Raw genomic sequence first — 21,410 nt, 5'->3', positions numbered from 1 at the left:
ACCTGTAGGTCAAGTTCGAGTCTGGATCATGTGGGAACAAAACTAGGTCACCAGGTCAAAAGGAATCAAAGGAAAAACTTGTTAACACTCTAGAGGTCACATTTATGACTGTATCTTCATGAATCTTGGTCAGAATGTTAACCTTGATGATCTTTAGGTCAAGTTCGAATCTGAGTCATGTGGGGTCAAAACTAAGTCACCAGGTCAAATCAAAGGAAAAGCTAGTTAACTCTCTAGAGGCCACATTTATGACCGTATCTTAATGAAACTTGGTCAGAATGTTAATATTTATGATCTTAAGGTCAAGTTCAAATCTGGGTCATGTTGGTCAAAAACTATGTCACTAGGTCAAATCAAAGGAAAAGCTAGCCACATTTATGACCATATCTTAATGAAACTTGGTCAGAATGTTAATCTTGATAATCTGATCTTTAGGTCAATAGGTCAGGTGAGCGATACAGGGCCTTCAGGACCCTCTTGTTATGTTTTACAGATTTCTTGCCGAAAATGTTTTATACCTATTGAAACCTCATAAATAAAGCTTTAACATTTTGACAGTACTCAATGGCATATATTTATTGAGCTTATGGTACCTAAGCCTTTTTACAACTGTCTATAATGAAAGACATGTTTAGTATGATTTTGTTGTGTAGGGAATCACAAAATATATATTAATCTTAGAATATTGTATGTGGCTGATACGACCTTTTTCATTGGTAAATATTTCTAATTCGGGTGAAAAAAAAAATGGTTTAAGTAACAGATACAACCTTATACTATTAACAAAATGTCAGTTTTGGTCAAATAAACAGGCTACAGAACGAAGTTATTATCTTCAGGTTGTGGCCCTTTCAATGTAGTTTCCAAAAATGTATGGGTCATTTTAGGTCATAAGTAACAGTTTCGACTACACTGTTTTAGCTCGTTTCATTCTGATCCAAGGCTAGTAATTACAGGCCCATATCCCTAACATAGTTTGCCACATATTCTTGTCGCAAGTATCATGTCCTTTGACAGAAATTATCTCCTCACTTAATTAGTACCAACATGGCTTCAGGTCAAAGCATGGTTGCCAAACACAAAGCTCACACAAGAGGTATTCGACAGTCTTTAGAATGGCCAACAAACTAACGTCATGTTTTTGGACTTCAATAAAGCTTTTGATAAGGTCAGCTACCATAAATTGATTCACAAAGTCCATACCCTGTGAGTTCATCCATTAGCATTCAAGCTGATCAAGCTGTGTTTCAAGGACTGATCACAATAAATAATACTTGATGGCTTAATCTCAGGTAAACTTCCTGTTCTCTCCTGGGTTCCATAAGGTTCAGTCATCAGCTCCTGCATTTTCCTAGTCTACATAAATGACCCCCAGAGTATTGCAGATGACACCTTTGTCTATCTGAGTTAATTCCTTGCTTGATTTTCAAACTATAAAATGTTATGTATTCCCTAGAAGCCTGGGAAAAGGACTGGACAACAGAGTTCTGTGTGATATATTGAGGATTACTCTTTCATCTAAAATTAGACACTTTTGTTGACGCTCTAAGAACTACAGAAGCTGCAAATACCTTGGCGTCACACTCAGTTAAGATCTCAGTTGATCAAGACATATTGATAACATTTGCACCAAAAGTAAATACTAGTAACTCCTTTAGATACGTCATAAGAAATGCCAAAACAAACAACATAAAAGTAATAGAAACAGCATACAAGACCAATGTCTGCCCACAGCTTCAATACTGCTTTTTATATGACACCCTGGCAATTACTGTCAATAAGCAGTGTCACCCTAATGCTGAAAGATCCTAACTCTCTTGAACAATGCCGCATCCAATATTTAATTAGTATTTTTTCAAAAGACTGTACAGTCTTATTGCAGTTGACAATAAGCATCTCATACATACAATGAACCTGAATAACTTAATCCCACAATCTCCTTACTGGGGTTGTATGAATAACATTGTTTGTAGTCCTGAAGAACATAAACATGGCACAACCAAACGTTTATGGGGTTTTATAAAAAGTTTACAAAATGATTCTTGTGGTGTTGCTCCATTAAGAGAAAACGGTGTTTTAAAATCTAGCGCCAAGGATAAGCCTGAAATTTTAAACAGACGATTTTCTTCTATTTTTACAAATGATCCAGATCATAATCTACCAAACCTTGGACCTAGCCCTTTTGCCAGCATGTCTGAAATAAAAGTAACAGAAAATGGTGTTAGGAAAAGTTTGGAAAGACTTAAATCCATACAAAGCAGCAGGTCAAGATCAGATTCCCTAACTGGGAAGTCGAACTCAAAACGTTATGGTCGATGGGGCAACATCCAGCTCGGCTCCTATTATATCAGGCGTCCCTCAAGGCTCAGTTTTAGGACTTCTCCCGTTTCTGCTTTACATAAATGACCTACCTGTGTCTGTGTCTTCCAGCGTACGCCTTTTTGCTGATGACTGTGTAGTTTATAGGACTATACGTTCTCAGAATGATTCAGTTCAGTTGCAACGGGACCTTGACAGTTTGTGTGAGCAGAAATGGAAATGGAAGATGTCAGTCAATGTAAACAAATGCCACATACTGCATGTCTCTAGGTCAAGAAAACCTATAAATACAATCTACACCTTGCACGATCAGCCTCTGTCTGTTGTTAGTCAAACCACCTATTTAGGCGTGGAAGTCTTCTTCTTGTCGTTCGCGACTACACTGTCAGACCAGCAGCCTCGATGAAACTTGTGGTTTGCCGCAGATCCTCAATACCTCCGTACAGTTTCTGGTAGATTGAGGTATCTATCGGCCAAGTCGCAGCTCGCTCCTGGTCATGCCTTTTACATCTCTGAAGTATATGCTCCGACTGATCTTCTTAACCACATGGACAAGTTGGCGATAATGCCAGTCTGTATTTCTTGTACATGTGAGCATTGAGCTTGTTGTGCCCTGAGCGGAGCCTGACCATCATCACTTGTTCAGACCGATCAAGGAGATGAAAAGCATCTTCCTCCATCCTTGGTCTTGTTAGTGCCTTGATGATGGTGACTTTCTCCTTGTAACTCACAGGTTCTGTTGGTTGTTCTGACTGAGCTCCTAGCTTAGCCGGTTTGTCTGCCTCTTCATTGCCTGCAAGTCCACAACGGGATGGAATCCACTGAAGTGCTACTTTGCAGGTTATACTCAGGCTCTGCATTCTCCTTGCTAGCTGCGGAGCTTTATTGTTGATCAGAGCTTCCATGACAGACAGTGCATCTGTGAGAAAGACGACTGAGGAGCTTTCTTCTGCCGAGTCTTCAACCATTGAGACGGCCTTCATGAGTGCTTCAGTCTCTGCCTTATAATTGCTGCAGTGTTTTCCTGTGGCTGCATGTAGTGTTTCTCTCTTGCCAGATGGGTATTGAATGAAAACTCCTGCTCCTCCATCTTTGACGGCGCATGTGGCTGATCCGTCTGTATAGACATGAGTCCATGATTCTGGAGGATAGTCTTCATTGATCATAGCAAGTGTGAGGCTCTTCCGAATGCCTTCATCCTCTTGCTTCCCGCGATCAAGACGAGGAACAGCAAGTCCCACAGTCACTGAGGACAGGTCATTCGCTAGTGGGTTGATAATGTCTTCACTACCTAGGGGAGTCGTTGGTATGCTCAGCTCAGTTTTGAACTCTCGGTCGAGTTTCTTTGCGTCATGTACGAAGCAACTACGTTTGAGCCGATTCTTTGTGTAGCCATCTAGCTTGGCTTTCATGGGATGGCCTTGAAAAGACCTGAACTTCTCTGCTTGAAGCAGAACCTTTGCATGTCTTCTGTCTTGTAACGGCTGTGTGCCTGTTAGCTTCTCCATGAAGTATTTGCTCATTTGCTCCCCACGTTGTTCCAGCAAGTGCGCATCATGGCAAGCTTCCTACGGGCCTTCCCTTCTGCTTGACTAATGTGGGGCTTCCAGGTTAACCGTTTGTCAAGGGTCACTCCGAGGTATTTTGCCTCGTCTGCTTCAATCAGCGTAGTATTTCCCATCTTGATTTTACCCGCCCTCTGCTTTGACGTCAGGGAGAATAGTGTGGTGGACGATTTCTCTGTATTGATCGATACACACCAATCTTCAGCCCAAGCTGAAATCTTGTTGATGGCTTTTTGCATCCTGTATGTGGCTGTAGTGGCATGTTCTTCCTTACACCATAACACCAGATCGTCAGCGTAGAGAGCAGCCTTAACTCCTTTCGGTAGTTCAGACACACCAGATCATTTATGAAAAGCATGAAGAGTGTAGGGGATAAGACTCCGCCTTGTGGGACACCATGACGCAACAGGAACTTCCTACTATTGGCATGTTCTAAACTGACTCTTGCTCTCCTGTTGCGGAAGTATGACTTAATCCACCTCAGCATGTGACCTCCTACTCCAATCCTCATCAGCTTGACATGGAGTCCATCAGTCCAGACTTTGTCAAATGCCCTCTGCAGATCAATCCATGCTGTAAGCACAACTTTCTGCTCTTGGAAGGCGTCCTCTATCTCTTGCGATAGATAAGTGGTCTGGTCCTCAGTGGAGCGGAATTGTCTGAAGCCAGCTTGTTGCGTTGCGAATAGGTTGTTAGTCTCCATGTACCACTTCAGGCGTGCATTCACAATCCTCTCCATGGTCTTTCCAACACAGCTGGTTAGGCTGATTGGGCGATAGCTTGCAGCCTTCTTTGGATCCTTCCCTTTCTTGTGGATGGGGATCATGACTGCCTCTTTCCATATCTGTGGAAGCAGTCCTTATGTCCAGCTGTAGTTGTAAATTTCTAGGAGTTTGCAAATTGCTGCAGTGCCAAGATGTGTCAACATTTCATTTGTGACTCCATCTGGTCCAGGAGACATCTTTGTCTTCAACTGCCTAAGAGCTGTCTGTAGCTCACGCAGTTTAAGACTCTGCTTCATGCATTCTGGTGTCACTTGGCTTGTCTGCCTTTCCCTTTTTTCTCTTAGGGCTTCCCTTTGCCGTTCCCTGTTGATGGGGATGTTGGAAACATCTTTGTAATTAGAGGCAAAAGTGTTTGCCGCTTGTTTACCCGTCAACAGTTCACCATTCTCTTCCAAAGTTACTGAGCCTCTTCCTGTTTCTTCATCGTTCAGCTGTCTCGTCAATCTCCACAGCTTTTGGCCATCTCGCTCTAGGTTGAGCGAGGCTGTTTTGTTTCTCCAGCTCTTCCTCTGTGCTTCCCGTTTGTGTCTGAGGAATTTGGCCTTGGCTTGCTGTAGAGAGAGGTTACTTTCTTGTGAGTGATTGTTTTCTGCTTCCTCCCTGGCTTCTGATAACTTTGCCTGTAGATTCTCCAACTCATCACTCCAGTAGGGCTTATAGTCCTTTCTTGCTCCCCTTGGAATGGGGCTGTAAGCAGCCTTAAGTATACTGGCGTTGAAGTCTTTGACAACCCGGTTGATGTCTCTACCTTCCACTCTAATGTCTTTACAGAGCTCATCACTCAGACTTTGGTAAAAGGTCCACCTGGCCTTCTTGTAGTTCCATCTGGGGATATTAGGTGAAGTAGAGGCAATACGGTCCATAGTAAGTTGGATTGGGCGATGGTCGCTACCGCCTAGTTGTTCAATGACTTCCCGCTTGACATGTCCATGTATGTCATCAGTACATAAAGCAAGATCAGGGGTTGATGTTGTTCGCCAGCTTCTGGAGTAAAAGGTTGGGAGATCATCTGGCTTGTTAATGAGGTTTAGCTTGTTATCATCTTGCCAGGTCTCCACTTCCTCTCCACGTTTATCCAGGCGGTCATATCCCCAGCTTTGTGAGCGACTGTTAAAGTCTCCTACAATGATGAACCTGGTTTCATCAGTTGTAACTTTGTCAAGGGACAGAGCTTTGTCACTTGGAGAGTATATGTTCACAAGTTTCAAACTGAACTCGTTCTTTCTGAGGCTCAGAACTTGGAGTCATCCATATGCGTATTGGTCTGGACAGCGCTGATGTTGTTCCTGACCAATGTCATGATGCCTCCTTTTCGTCTGCCAATTCTGTCACAGCGAAAACACTGGTATCCTCGGACTTTGAAGGATTTCTCCGGCTGTAGGTGAGTTTCCTGAATGCAACAGACATTGATGTTTTTCTCATGGAGGATATGCCCAAGTTCAGCTTTCTTGTTGAAGACACCCTCCGCATTCCAATGCATCAGCCTGAAAGGTTGATGCGGATTGGTTCTTCTCCTTGGTATGTTCCTCCTTCTTCTATTAGCATGTTGTGGATTGAAAGAGGGACCCCCAGTAGCTGTGGATGGACTCTGTCGAGGCTCAGAGCCCGGCATTGAATCCCCCTGGAGGGACCTCTGAGATTAAGCACCACACTGTTGAATACCGGATGGCTGTGTAGTCATAGCGATATTGCATGGTGCTGTGGTTCGTTAAGAGAGTGCCAATGGCCCAGCACCTCTGTTTTCAACTCTCTAGGTTTCTTTCGGGGTTACCTCACCCTTAGTTCCGAGTTAAAACCCTATTCTGGGAACACAGGAGCTATTTGTCCCAGAGCTGGGGGTCTGTTCATAGGCATCAGGGCGTGTCCACACACCGGTGGGCCTGGCATGCCACATGTCTGGGGGCAGACCTCCTCCGAGTCCCCTGAATTTCTGCCTGAGGCCGCAAGGTGCTCAGTTACCGTGTGGCGCCAACTCGGAGGCACTGCAAAAGGGCTTGTCTGCAGAGAGGCTATGTACTGGCAGGGAAGACTTACGCACTCGGCTCCTTTTTCACCAGAAGGCTAGCCAGCGGTGGAGGCTGAAAGCGGAAGGTGACAACCACACAACACACAGCACACCACACTTGACGCATCAGCAGACCAATGCCACACAGGCGTGGAAGTATCATCAAATCTATCTTGGTCTCCTCATGTAAATAAAGTTTCTAATAAAGCTAGTCAGAGCTTAGGTTTCTTAAAACGTAACATACATTCTTCTAAAAGTTCTACCAGGGCAGCTGCTTATAATACTATTGTAAGACCGACTTTAGAATACTGTTCTAGTGTATGGGATCCTTAATTACCATCAGAAGAATAAAGGTAAACTAGAAAACATTCAAAGACAAGCTGCAAGATTTGTAACAAATAATTATAGCAAGACCCTTGGCACAGTCTCAAATATCATAAAAGACTTAAATTGGAATACATTGCAAATTAGAAGACAATATAGTAGACTAATTTTAATTCATAAAATGGTTAATTATTATGTAGATGTTGATCCAAAGCAATATGTTACACCTTACACAAGACAGTCTAGACACTACAATCATCTGGCATTTCAGATTCCATCTACTACAGCTGATTATTACAAAAATTCATTCTTCCCTAGAACAGTTGTTTAGTGGGACACATTACCATCTCATGTAGTCAGTGTTGAAACAGTCTCCGGATTCAAATCAGCACTGGCTACATTGATGTTTACACCATAATTCCAGTATAAATCTTTTTTTGCCTTTATCCTGTTTTTAACCCTACTAACTTTTTCCTTTCTGCACAGTAGTTTATGTGTATATATATTTCGCAGTTAAGGGTATTAAGGTTTATTTGTTAGGGTTTTGCACCTTTTTAGCTCACCTGTCACGTAGTGACAATGTGAGCTTTTGTGATCGTCCTTCGTCCGTCATCAGTCGTCCGTCCGTCGTCTGTCCACAATTTCTTGTGAACACGATGGAGACCATATTTTGCAATCAGTTTTAATCAAACTTGCACACAACTTGTATTGGCATAAATCTCAATTCCTTTCGAAAACTGGCCAAATCCTATCATGGGTTCCAGAGTTATGGTCTCTTAAAGGGCCAAAATTTGCTATTTTTTGGCTTGTGAACACAATAGAGACCAAATTTTGTAATAAACTTAAATCAAGCTTGCACACAACTTGTATTAGCATAATATCTCGGTTCCTTTTGAAAACTGGCCAGATTCCATCATGGGTTCCAGAATTATGGCCGCTTAAAGGGCCAAATTTGCTATTTTTGGCTTGTGAACACGATAGAGATCATATTTTGCAATCAACTTTAATCAGACTTGCACACAACTTGTATTGGCATAATATCTCGGTTCCTTTCGAAAACTGGCTAGATCCCATCATTGGTTCTAGAGTTATGGTCCCTTAAAGGGCCAAAATTTGCTATTTTTGGCCTGTGAGCACGCTAGAGACCACATTTTGCAATTTACGGCCCGTGACTGACCCCTGAAAGAGCTAAAATTTGCTAATTTTTACCTTGTGAACATGATAGAAGTGACTTTTTATATTTGATTTTAACCACACTTACACACAACTTAAGTCACAATAAGATCTCGGTTCCTTTCGAAAACCGGCTATATTCCATCATAGGTTCTAGTGTTACTGACCCTGAAAGGGGCAACATTTTCTATTTAGGCCCTTTTAGCTATATAGAGGTTTCAGTTATGCTTTGATTTGATAGAAACCTGCACAGAATGATTATCTTGATGACCTCTAGGCTTGGATCGAAACTGGGTCATGTCGGGTCATGTCAAAAACTAGGTCATCAGGTCAAATCAAAGAAAATCTTTTTAAAAACCTAGAGGCCACAATTATGATCCTATCTTCATGAAACTTGGTCAGAATGTTTATCTTGATAATTTCTAGGCCAAGTTCAAAACTGGGTCATATGGGGTCAAAAACTAGGTCACCCGGTCAAATCAATGGAAAAGCTTGTTACAACTCTTGTTCATTTGATGTACATGAAACTTGGTCAGAATGTTTGTCTGCATGAAATATCGGATGAACTTTTATCTGGGTAATGTGGGTTCAAAGAACTAGGTCACCAGGTCAAATCAAAGAATACGCTTGTTTACACCCTAGAGGGCACACTTTTTATTCTATCTTCATAAAACTTGGTCAGAATGTTTGTTATCATAAAGTTTTTTGATGATCTTGGTTATGTAAGGTCAAAAACTAGGTCACAAGATGAAATTAAAGGAAAAGCTTGTATACACTCTAGAGGCCACTTTTTTATGCTCCAATCTTCCCGAAACTATGTCAGAATGTTTGTTTTCATGAAATTTTGGATAAGTTTGAATCTGGGTCATGTGGGGTAAAAAACTAGGTCACTAGGCCAGATCAAAGAAAATGCTTGTTTACACTCAAGAGGCCACGTTTTTTTTGTCTAATCTTAATGAAAATCGGTCAGAATATTTGTCTCCATGAAATCACTAGGTAAAACATGTTTACACAGTTACGATGTGTTACCCAGGTGAGCGACCTGAGGCCATTTTGACCCTCTTGTTTATTACAGCTGTTAGGTGTATCATTATGTAGATAATGTAGTATACTCACAGCGCATGCGTATATTTTATACACACCCAGTTTGGGATGTTGTTTCAGCAGTTGTTAAGGCGCACTCATATAATAAACATATACTTGTAGTAAGAATACTGTGTTGGTCATTCTTTACAATAAGACATGGTGTCAGAAAATTAACGATTTTAATACATCCGCATTTGTCAGGATTATTAACAATCATTGTGCATATAGTGCATATAGTGTATCGGATTTAAATAATGGATTTAACCGGTGTACCGACGCCTACAATGGACTGGGACAGTCCGAATTTGTTGGAAACATTCAAACCTTTAGAGGTCACGCGGAATTGATATTCCAGGGTCGTTAAAGGGGAAAGATGAACCAGTACAAATCACATACTTGCTCCTATGGATGGGACAAAAAAGGAAGAGAAATTTATAAAACTTTAGTGTTGACAGCTGATCAGAAAAATCAGTAAAAGCTACCGCCGACGCATTTGAAAACACGTTCAGCCGAAATCAAACCAGTATTTGCGCGGTTCAAATTTAATAATGAAGTGCAAGGTGAAAATACCATGGAACAATTCATCACACGACTTAAGATACTTGCAAATGACTGTTCTTATGGCGAAGCCTACAAGGAAGATTTGATTAGAGATCGAATCGTGTTCGGTGTAAAGTCGTCCAAAATTAGAGAGAAGCTTTTGACAGTAGGTGAGAAACTAACATTGGCGAAAGCTGTTGACATATGTCAAACTGTAGAATATGCACAGAGCAAATGAATAACATGCAAGAATCGTCTTCTATTAACTTTGTACGGAAAACTAATCACAAAAAGAGGAATCGAGAAAACGAGATATAAAGTGCAAAGGCGGGTCGCGGAAATCAACAGAAACAAGCCGATGTCGCGCACAAATCGTGCCAAAACTGTGGTCAATTCCATGGGGACAAACAGTGTAAGGCGAAGGGAGTGCAATGCCGAAACTGTAAAAAATGGAATCACTACGCGAGGGTGTGCAGGAGTAAACGTGTCAATGAAGTGAGGGCTGATGATTCATCTGAGGATATTTACATTGATACAGTAATTAGTGCTGTGGACAAGATGTGCAATCAGGCATTTGTGGATATTAAAACTGGACCTCTTGGAAACAAATTTCTTTCAAGATAGACACTGGCGCACAGGTGAATATTTTACCTCATTTTGCATTGCAACAATTAGGTGTAAAAACCGCACTCTGTTCCTCTGTAACGAAGCTCACAGGTTATAATGGCAACCCTTTAGTATGTCTAGGTTCCATTACCCTGCAGTGTACCCATGAACCTTCTGCACAGACCAAGTATGTAGAATTTCATGTAGTAGACACCCAGTCACCACCCTTGTTTGGTTTTCAGACTTCCATAGATTTTGGGTTAGTTAAACTCGCACATGCTGTCACTTCCAATTATGTATCCTCCCCGCTTAACAAAACAGCAGTGCTGAATGAATATTCCCAGGTTTTTAAGGGCATTGGCTCTATTCCAGGGCAATGTTCTATTTATCTGAAACATGATGCTAAACCTGTGGTTCATCCTCCACGTAGGATTCCTGTTGCATTACGAGATAAATGCAAGAAGGAGCTTGATAAGATGGAGAAATTGGGGTCATTACAAAAGTAAGTGAGCCTACTGAGTGGGTCAATTCAATGGTGACAGTACAGAAAAAATCAGGTGACTTGCGAATAGTACTTGATCCGGGTGACTTGAACAGAAACATTCAACGTCCTTATCATCCGACAAAAACACTGGATGACATACTTCCCCAGCTAAACGGTGCTACATTTTTTACAAAATTAGACGCTAGGTCAGGTTACTGGGCCATGCATTTGACAGAGAAGTCTTCCATGTTGACTACATTCAATACCATATTTGGGAGGTACAGGTATCTGAGGCTTCCAATGGGTATTTCGTCTGCCATGGATCTGTTCCAAAAGAAAATAGACGAAATATTTGAGGGTCTCCCAGGGGTAGCTGCCATAGTAGACGATATTTTAGTATATGGCAAAACAAGGGAGGAGCATGATGCGAATTTGAGAGCAGTGCTCCAAAGGTCACTAGAACAAGGTATACGCCTTAATCCAGATAAGCTGGAGGTTGGGCAGTCCCAGATTAGTTATTTCGGTCATGTGATATCTAAACAAGGTCTTAGCCCAGATCCAGACAAGGTGTCTGCAATTCGAGAAATGCCTATCCCGGAAAATAGGTCACAACTCGAAACGGTACTTGGCATGAGTCAGTATCTCGCTAGATATGCACCTAGGCTATCTGAGGTCACTTTGCCCTTACGAGAATTATTGGCGAAAGATGTAGAATTTCTCTGGGTGAATCACAGCAGCAAGCTTATGATCAGATGATTGATATCATAACGCAAGCTCCTGTCCTTGCTTTCTATGACCCGGCCAAACCCTTAGAGTTGCAAACCGACGCAAGTAGGTCAGGACTTGGGGCCACACTCCTTCAAGAAGGTAGACCTATAGGTTATGCCAGTAAAAGTCTTACGCCAAGCCAAATGAACTATGTTATGATTGAGTTAGAGTGTCTTGGACTGGTATTTGGCTTGAAGAAATTCCACCAGTGGGTGTATGGGAAAAAAGTCAAAGTAGTTACAGACCACTTACCATTGATAGCTATATGTAAGAAACCCTTATTTGCTGCACCTGTTAGGTTACAGCGGCTGCTCTTAAACATTTCACAGCATGATATAGATGTCACTTATAGGCAGGGAACTCAGATTCCTTTACCAGATACTTTGTCTAGATTTCCGGTCAAGGATACAGATCCGTCCCTGACGGAAACTGTAGAAGTCCAGGTTAATATGGTCAAAAGAAGCTTACCGGTAAGTGACCGGAAATTACAAGAAATCAAGGTCAATACTGACGGGGACGAACAACTTTTGTCCCTGAAGCAAGTCATTATTGAAGGTTGGCCTGATGAAAGAAATCACTGCAAGTCAGAACTGCTAGATTTCTGGAATTACAGGGATGAGCTTACCGTCATGGATGGGGTAATAATGAAGGGTCACAAAATTGTTATTCCTAAATCCCTAAGGGCAGACTTATTGTCAAAACTACATTCTTCAAGTCATATGGGAATAGAGAAAACAATAAGTAGAGCAAGTGATATTGTTTTTTGGCCTAGAATCACCCAGGAAATTAAAGATCTCGTTCTGAAATGTCCTGTATGTTTGCAACACAGAGACTCAAACCAGAAAGAACCGCTTGTCTACACCCAAGTTCCAGAATACCCATGGCAGGTAGTTGGCACAGACCTATTTGAGTTCAATGGCAAAGACTTTTTGATAGTCGCTGACCATTATTCACATTACTTTGAGGTCAAAGAGCTGCCTAACTGTAGAAGTTCGACAGTTATAAGTAGGCTCAAGGGCATATTTGCTAGATTTGGCATACCAGAAATTGTAGTATCTGATAATGGGCCATGCTATGCATCTCATGAGTTTGCAAACTTTGCAAAGCTCTGGGATTTTACACACCAGACCACAAGTCCTTACCACAGCTCCGGTAATGGTTTTGCGGAAGCGTACGTGAAAATTTGCAAGCGCATTTTCACGAAGGCCAGAGCATCAGGCACCGACCCAATGATAGGAATACAAGAATATAGGGTTACAAAACTTAAAATAGGTTTTTCACCCAGTGAAATCATGTTCCAACGTCAAATTAGGTCAGTGTTGCCAGTTGCTAAGACACAATTACTTCCCCGGCAAATCTCACACAAGGTCATTCGTGAGAAATTGTCAGCAAACAAGGAAAGGGAGAAAGTGTATTATGATACGACAGCCAAGCATTTACCACCATTAGAAATAGGAGATTCGGCACGAATTCAGCAAGCAAATAAAAACTGGAGTCCTGCAGTAGTAGTGCAAAAACACCATGATAGGTCATACTCTGTTAAAACACCTGACGGTAACACATATCGTTGCAATAGGAGGCATTTGTTACAAACCAATGAATCAAAAGAGTGCATACCTGAAGTTGACATGCAAAATGTGGAAAATAACAACCTTTCGGCGCCTCAAGAAAATTCTGACTGTATTTCACAATTCTCTGATAAAAGCAATAAAAGGTCAGATAATGAAGCAAGTGAAAAAACATATATGAGTAGATCTGGCAGGGCAGTTAAACCTCCGACAAGATTAATTGAAACAATGTAATATGATAACATTAGATAGCGGAACACGCGTGCTATGTAAACAGTGAACAGAGATAATTAAGTGCTGATAGCAAAAATATGCCATTCATGGAGAAACAGACTTTATGAAAGAAATTTTACGTTAAAGTAAATTTGGAGTATTTTGATTTATTTTATTTTAGCTTTCAGAAATTGTGTTCCTTGTTCTTTGCCAAAAGGGGAGATGTATCATTATGTAGATAATGTAGTATACTCACAGCGCATGCGTATATTTTATACACACCCAGTTTGGGATGTTGTTTCAGCAGTTGTTAAGGCGCACTCATATAATAAACATATACTTGTAGTAAGAATACTGTGTTGGTCATTCTTTACAATAAGACATTAGGAAGCACTGCGTGGATTGAGTAGCTTTGGAAACCTGACAGTCTTTTACTTTCTCTAACGCATGGCCATAATGTATCAGTATTGAACATTTACCATTACTATAAAAGAAGAAGAAGAAGCACCTCCCAGACATAATCAGAACTGACGGTAAGGCAGTACACTGTACAGTAGATGATAAATTTTGTGTCTCTGGATATTGTTTTGTACTCTTTCATATTCCCTTAGCGCCATAACCACAGTATTGTTGTTGTTGTTTTTTTCACAACGAAAATGAACTGAAAGTTAGTATTTAGTGATTTTTACTAACTTCCTAGTTTCGAAAACCAGTGGTCTCTGACCCATAAACAGAGGGACAGTTGTCATTTTCACGAATATGTAAATATTACATGGCGCTTACGGAAGAAAAATAAATTGCGACAAAGTAGTTTTCTCTGATTTCTAAATGTTTCTTAGCAGATATTTATCGATCTGGTAAGTTACATTTGTTTCAAAATCATAACAGAATTGACTGATTATTGAGATGTGGATTCGTATTGGTAAAAAAGTACTGAACAGAAAACTCGAAGTGTACTGAAATTCGGATGACTCATAAATTCTGGAAATTATATATTGTGGAACTTTAAGGTTTAAACACTACCAATTGTGTTGTAAGGTACAGGACCTTTACACTAAACAACTAGGGAAAATTCATTATGAAATGCTTTCAAGATGTCTGTGGTAACCACCCAGTACTAGACCACAGAGCAGTGTTCTTATCTTTATCTTTTAATGTTCTTGTTCGAATGTGTCACTTTATGTACCAGACACTTTATGTACCACTTTGGACACCTTATGTACCACATATATATATGATATATAGTGGATGACCATTTTTGTTTTGATTTGATGAAAATGTTTTATTTTATGTAACTTGAAATGTTTTTACTAAATTTAAATTTTTGTTAATTGTCATAATTAATAAGGTAAAATTATATGCACATAGAAAAGTTAACAACATTCTATGGACTTAAGCTGATTAAATCAAAGTGGTTTTCACATGTAATTATCACATATTGACAATGCTACACAATGAGATACAATTACTATATAATATATAGGTGGTACACTAAGTGTCAAAGTGGTACATTAAGTGTCTAGTACATAAAGTGACTGGTACATAAGGAGTCGCACCCTTCTTGTTCTTGCTAATCACACTTACCGTGCTAACATTCTTTTAGCCTATTGTCACCTTAGCTGATGTTGGACCCATCAGTCTTTTAAACTTTTTCACCATAACTAATAAGTGGACGTGCACCACATTGATAAATAGATAAATAGATAGATAGATAACCTACCTAGCTTACCTACTTTCCTACCTACTATACCTACCTACGTGAGAATCTGATTCTAATGTATAGATTGGTGCTGCCTCGAGACAAGCCATCAGTTGTCTAGGAGTATAGACCTCCTATTATTGGTTATTGACATCTTTAATTTTCTTGCTTGACAAATGAGGATGTTGTTCTGTTTGCTAAACTGTGTAGCTGTTAACTCGGGTACAAATGAAATAATATCATTGTCATCCTCTGTACTGTGCTTGTGTATTTATACTCTTGTGCACCTAAAATTTGAATGTAAAATGGCGGTCACACATTAAACCGGAATCCACCTAAAAGCCGGAATACACCGGAATACACTTTGCATAACCCGAATACATCTGTATTTTTTAATTAAAAGGTATTTTTGAAGTGTTTTAGATATAATTCAATCATATTTATCATAAATAATTAACATACCAAAGGAAAATAAAATACGTTCACGCAAAATGATTTTATACGAGATTGAAGTTCGGCGTCCGCGTCGGAAATTTCCATAACCGAAATACACCCGTATTTCATTAATAAATGGTATTTTATAGGGGCTATTGCAGAAAACATTCGAGTATAATATAAATAATTAGTTTACAAAAGGAAAATGGAATACTTTAACGCAAAACGATTTTATACGAGAATGAAATTCGGCGAGCTTACAGAAATGTTGTACGATTACGTCGCTACATGACTAGATACCGGAATGTTGATTGTTGGAAATTATTTAAAAGTTTCTTCACATTTCATTTAAAAAATGAAAAAAGAAAATAATGATGATAAAAAATATCGATATTCAAATGAATTATAGAGAAAATACGGGTCATGACATAACCGCGCTGATCGGAAAGGGCTTGCCACGTGTTTTTTTTTATTTGAAATTATTAATTGTTTCTTCATATTTTATTTAACACATAAAAAAAAGAAAATAAATTAGGAATTATAAAATAGTAATTTTCGCTTTTTAAATGAATTATAGACAAAATACGAGTGGCATAAACCGCGCTGATCGGAAAGGACATAACATGACCGGAAGAGGCATGTCACGCGTTTATTATTGGAAATTATTTAATTAATTCTTCAGATTTCATATGAAAAATAAAAAAGAAAATAAATTGAGGAAAAAATATCAATATTCGAATTATACACAAAACACATGTCAGTGATTAAACCGCGCTGATCGGAAAGGACCGGCCATACTAGTACGTTTATTATTGGAACTAACTGAATTATTTCCTCAGAATTAATTTGACGATTTTACATGTTTAAGAAGAAAATATATTTTGAAAAATCAGTTTTCAAACGAATTATATCATGTTTGATATAAAAATATAAAAACGTTTATTGCGTTCATTCCTTTGAATATATGCAGCGTAACAAACACATGTCTCTGATTAGTCCTGATAGAGTTTGATTGGATTATCACACCTATTGATTATCAATTAATCAATATATTTGAAAGCACACACAAGTGACATGTGACAAATAATGTCTAACGAGGGAAGTGCAGTTAAATGTGATAAAGTTTTATTCAATTTCATTTAATTGTCGATATCATTGCAAATTGAAAAATTGCAGGTACATTCAGTATAATTTTTATTTTTGCACATGAAAAGCTTATTAAGCCATAAACATATATACTTTAACGTATCAACACTTATTCAATGTTTTACTAAAACAGCGATGAATTGTAGATTTAATTATACATTGGCCTAAATTCTTTACGAGTTGACATTCCAGATACACCATAGAAGGCACATTTATATATTAATGCATATTGCCCTTGGTATGATTTTCCAGGCGTGTAACGTAACTATCACCAAATACAGAGTAAGCCATTTTTCGAATACTGAAATCTGTCTATGGTTTATATATTATATTATTGCTTCATTTACTCAACGGCAGATTATTTTGACAACGAAAAGCTGTAAAAACATCCTTAACTTTCTTTAAATATTTTGATTGATACTATAGCAATCAGTGTCCACTCAACATGCTCAACTTGTTGATTGACAGGTGACACTCGAATAACATGCCTGTTCGTTATTAACAATTATAAGGTACTTTTAACAGAACAATAAGCAATAAGATTTAAAAGTATATTTCAAGAATATTGGTTTTTATTAAACTTTAGTAAATAAAGAGCGGTCTGAAAAAGAGAGAGAGAAAAAAAACGATGATTTTAACAACTCAGAATTTATGTAAGTATCATTATTTCTTCATTCATGGCGGTAAAATAATTCCTCTGTTACCTGAAATATGTCATAAATGAATATTATAGCATAAAAAGATATTTTGAAATAATCTGAACTAAACAAGAGCTGTCCGTAAGACAGCCAAGCTCGACTATTCGAAATATTGTCACAGAAGCAGGAAATTATTACCCAAAATGTTAAATATCAAAAGAGTTTAAGTTCGAAAGGGGACATAATTTGACCAAAATACATATCAAAGTTATGGGACTTGATGCTATCAACTAGTTTTATAACCCCGAAGAAACATGTTAGGTTTAAATTCAATATCTGCATTAGTTTTGGAGATAGTAACTTGCATGTAAACTTTAACCAGAATTTTCTAAGTCCAAAAGGGGGCATAATTTGTTCAAAATACATGTTAAGAGTTATGGAACTTGACCTAGTGAGGCTGGTAATTGACCTAGAAAAGGAATAAATAAGATTCAAAGCTATATGCCTTTTGGTAATAGCTGTATGTACTTGCACGCAAAACTTTAACCAGAATTTTCTAAGTCCAAAAGGGGGCATAATTTGCCCAAAATACATGTCAGAGTTATGGGACTTGATTCTATCAACTAGTTTTATAACCCCGAAGACACATGTGAAGTTTCAATTTAATATCTATATTAGTTTTGGAGATAGTAACTTGCGTAAAACTTTAACCAGGATTTTATAAGTCCAAAAGGGGGCATAATTTGCCCAAAATACATGTCAGAGTTATGGGACTTGTCCCAGTGAGGTAGGTAATTGATCTAGAAAAAGAAAAAATAAGTTTCAAATCTATATGCCTTTTAGTAATAGCTGTATGTACTTGCACGCAAAACTTTAACCAGAATTTTCTAAGTCCAAAAGGGGGCATAATTTGGCCAAAATGAAGGTCAGAGTTATGGGACTTGGTGCTATCAACTAGTTTTATAACCCCGAAGACACATGTAAAGTTTCAATTCAATATCTGCATTAGTTTTGGAGATAGTAACTTGCATGTAAAACTTTAACCAGGATTTTCTAAGTCCAAAAGGGGGCATAATTTGCTCAAAATACATGTCAGAGTTATGGGACTTGACCCAGTGAGGTAGGTAATTGATCTAGAAAAAGAAAAAATAAGTTTCAAATCTATATGCCTTTTAGTAATAGCTGTATGTACTTGCACGCAAAACTTTAACCAGAATTTTCTAAGTCCAAAAGGGGGCATAATTTGGCCAAAATGAAGGTCAGAGTTATGGGACTTGGTGCTATCAAATAGTTTTATAACCCCAAAGACACATGTGAAGTTTCAATTCAATATCTGCATTAGTTTTGGAGATAGTAACTTGCATGTAAAACTTTAACCAAAATTTTCTAAGTCCAAAAGGGGGCATAATTTGCTCAAAATACATGTTAGAGTTATGGAACTTGACCCAGTGAGGTTGGTAATTGTCCTAGAAAAAGAATAAATAAGTTTCAAAGCTATATGCCTTTAAATGATAGCTGTATGTACTTGCATGCAAAAACTTAACCAAGGTGTGACGCCGACGCCGACGCCAGGGTGAGTAGAATAGCTAGACTATTCTTCGAATAGTCGAGCTAAAAATTGAAACTTGAAAGAAATTTACCTACCTAAGTTGAAAGCTGACAAAATTATGGCGATTGAGGTTCATCCACGAGTGCGCAAATTTCCCGTGCGCTCAACAAATTTTCAACCTAGTATAAAAACGTTTAGCGCGTTTTAATTTGCTTTTGTAAATTAATTATTCATTTAAGATATGATTTAATTCTGTCATAAACCGTAAAAATACGATTGATTAAAGAAATACGGGTGTATATTAGACAATTTTAGGACATGGAAATTCATTCACGAATGCGCAAATTTTCAATGCGCACGCTGATTTTCAATCATGTACAAGACGTAATGCGCAAAAGTATTTTAATATCCTTTTGAAAATTAATTATTTATCATAAATATGTTTGAATTCAGTCATAAACCACTTCAAAAATACCATTTGTTGAAGAAATACGGGTGTATTTCGGTTATGTAGAGATAGACCCTAAAATTTTCAATGATAGTATTACATTAAATAAAGTCTAGAAATTAATTTCCAAGTCCTTGAAATAACCAAAAATGATTTCACAAATGTGAAGTTTATGATAGTTTTGTTAATATCAATAACAAAAGTTTTAATTTTTAATTTAAAGTTGTGATCCACAAAGAATGACAACTCTTGCCTTGGGCTAGTACTTATAAGTAGATATCTATTAGTTTACTTCCCTTGCAATTACACAATTGAGTGGAAAATGAAAACTTTTTCCTACACAATATCATACTTTTTTGCACAACAAAATCATTAAGGATTTATTCATTTGTTTTTGATTTACCCCTCAAGACATGGTTCCTATGATTCTGTCAACTTGCACATGGTAAAAAATTAACTTTTAACAAGCCAATAATAAAATGAAGTACCAGTAGGTAAATAATAGCGCAGATAATACAGTTTTGCTTGTATCAAAATGTCACAATAGATCCACTTTTGTAATACAGAACACCTGGTAGGATTAGTAAAGGTGCAATTATATTGATCTCTATTTCCTATGCCTAATAACGGTTATGGTAATTTCCCGAGCGGTCGCCAAATTTCAGTCACGTATAAATCGTTTTGTGTTGAGTATTTTATTTTCCTTTTATAAACTTATCATTTATATCAAACATGAATGATTTCTAAGAAAAAACAGAAAAAAAACACTACAAAATACCATTTATTAATAAAATACGGGTGTATTTCGGTTATGGAAATTTCCGGCGCGGTCGCCGAACTTCAGTCTCGTATAAAATCATTTTGGGTGAACGTATTTTATTTTCCTTTGGTATGTTAATTATTTATGATAAATATGATTGAATGATATCTAAAACAATTCAAAAATACCTTTAAATTAAAAAATACAGGTGTATTCCGGTTATACAAAGTGTATTCCGGTGTATTCCGGTTTTTAGGTGGATTCCGGTTTAATGTGTGACCCGTAAAATGGTTTATAGATACCAACGTGGACTTTCAAGATTGTTTACATTTTATTTCAAAACATGAAGGCAGTGTCTAGCCGTCGTGTAATACTATGTTGCTGTCCAGTAGCCAGACACCTAGCCTAATCCATAAGGTTTTTCTAGGCGTTCAGTAATCTGTTTGTGAGAGTTTAAAAAATTAATTTGATTATCATATTTCATTTGCCTAAGAAATAATAATGTTTCAAGTATCCTTATAATATAGCTGTAGTACTTGACATTGCAACAACTTACAAGTTGTGATCGACGCCGTCCAGTGAGTGAATAGTAGAATATCTCGAATGTCGAGCAAAATTGAAATGCAAAGAAATTTACATACTAGTGAAAGCGACAAAATTATGGCATTGGGTTCATCTGAGGCGAATTTCTGGTCAACAATGTTCAACTAGTATAAAACGTTTACGCGTTTAATTTGTTTTGTAATTATTATCATTAAGATATGATTAATTTGTCTAACCTTAAAACCGTATAAAATAGATTGATAATGACAATACGGGTGTATTTAGCATTTTTGGACATGGAAATTCATTCCGATTTTGCAATTTTTCAAGTGCCGTAGTTTTCAATCATGTACAAGACGTATCGCAAAGATTTTACATCTTTGGAAATTAATTCTGATAAAATGTTTGAATCAGTCACTTAAAACACTTCAAAAATACCATTGTTAAGAAATACGGGTGTATTTCGGTTATGTATTTCCAGCGGTCCATAATTCAGTCACGTTAAATCTTTTGTGTGAGTATTTATTTTGCCTTTTATAAACTTAGTGAATATTAATTCAACATGATGTTTTAAGGAAATCAGAAAAAAATAACATCAAATACCATTTCATAATAATAGGGTGTATTTGATAATGAAATTTCGGTCACGGATCGCCGAAACTTCAGGTCGTAAATAAACATTTTGGCATTGAACGTATTTATTTCCATGTGGTATGTTATATTATTTATATTAAATTATGATGAATGATATCTAAA

General features: G+C 37.9%; 1 protein-coding gene across 2 annotated transcripts in view; it reads left to right on the top strand.

Moving 5' to 3' along the window:
* The first annotated feature begins 14,162 nt into the window (after nucleotides 1-14,162).
* The window catches only part of LOC123529115 (transmembrane protein adipocyte-associated 1-like), a 33,589-nt gene continuing 26,341 nt past the window's right edge, over nucleotides 14,163-21,410 (top strand). The window contains exon 1 of one of the 2 annotated variants that reach the window (XM_045309327.2): nucleotides 14,163-14,293. The gene's annotated coding sequence lies outside the window, so the exon portion shown is untranslated. Of the gene's footprint in view, nucleotides 14,294-14,321; nucleotides 14,475-21,410 lie in introns of those variants that run through there. The other variant, XM_045309326.2, reaches the window with a different exon arrangement.

Source organism: Mercenaria mercenaria, chromosome 13, assembly GCF_021730395.1.
Source record: "Mercenaria mercenaria strain notata chromosome 13, MADL_Memer_1, whole genome shotgun sequence".
Lineage (NCBI taxonomy): Eukaryota > Metazoa > Mollusca > Bivalvia > Venerida > Veneridae > Mercenaria > Mercenaria mercenaria.
This window is presented reverse-complemented; position numbering and strand designations above follow the sequence as displayed.